The sequence below is a fragment of the Panthera pardus genome, unplaced genomic scaffold (assembly GCF_024362965.1).
Source record: "Panthera pardus isolate Hobbes unplaced genomic scaffold, ASM2436296v1 HiC_scaffold_17, whole genome shotgun sequence".
NCBI classification, from domain to species: domain Eukaryota; kingdom Metazoa; phylum Chordata; class Mammalia; order Carnivora; family Felidae; genus Panthera; species Panthera pardus.
The window spans coordinates 48914174-48915214 of NW_026526732.1; the positions used below are offsets into that span (position 1 = coordinate 48914174).

The 1041-nt window shown below is 38.0% G+C and overlaps 1 pseudogene; it reads left to right on the forward strand.

Annotated features, from left to right (window-relative positions):
- The first annotated feature begins 397 nt into the window (after positions 1-397).
- Positions 398-487, forward strand: LOC128777890 (U6 spliceosomal RNA; annotated as a pseudogene).
- The last annotated feature ends 554 nt before the right edge of the window (positions 488-1041 follow it).

The window sequence follows — 1041 nt, forward strand, 5'->3', positions numbered from 1 at the left end:
AGGTCATGGTTCATGAGTTCGAGCCCTGTGTGGGGCTCTGTGCTGGAAGCCAGAGCCTGGAGCCTGCTTCAGATTCTGTGCCTCCCTCTTTCTCTGCCCCTCCCCCGTTCTCTCTCTCTCTCTCTCTCTCTCTCTCTCTCTCTCTCTCAAAAATAAAAAAAAAAATAAAACATTAAAATTGGAATGAGGCGCCTGGGTGGCTCAGTCGGTTAAGCGTCCGACTTCAGCTCAGGTCACGATCTCGCGGTCCGTGAGTTTGAGCTCCGCATCGGGCTCTGGGCTGATGGCTCGGAGCCTGGAGCCTGCTTCCGATTCTGTGTCTCCCTCTCTCTCTGCCCCTCCCCCGTTCATGCTCTGTCTCTCTCTGTCTCAAAAATAAATAAACGTTAAAAAAAAAAATTAAAAAAAAAAATTGGAATGATACAGAGAATACCAGCATGTCCTCTGCACAAGAGTGACACACAATCCTGAAACGTTCCATATTAAAAAAAAAAAATAGCACAGTTCTTTTGTCTAACATGAACACTGATCAAAAATTATGAAGTTGTTATTAAACATCTTTGTAATAATCACATTACATTAAGGGCATCAACATTTTTTCCCAGAATAAGTTCCAAATATTTGGGGATCAAAATTGATAAAACGCACAAAAATTCACATTATACAAACCATTCTAGGATGATAACTATGATGTTAGCAAAATAGACTTGAAAGGATAGATAGTTCAGAAAGAACAGAAAAGGAAAGAAAGGAGGAAGGGAGAAAAAGGGAAGGAAATTTTGCCAGGCACCAACTAAGTACTTAGGGCAAGCATTTTTATAATTAGAAAATTCCAGCAAGGTTACTTTTTAAATTATTTAATATGCAACTTTAAGATACCAAAAGTTCAATTTATAAATAAATTTTTAGGGAATCTACAATTTTAGGTATTTCCTATTATCTTAAAATTTTAGTAGAAAAATAATTGAGGAGGTAAAAGCAAGATGAATAATTAACGCTGATTCCATCCTACCTAGCCAATGAGTATTTGCAAGTAATGTA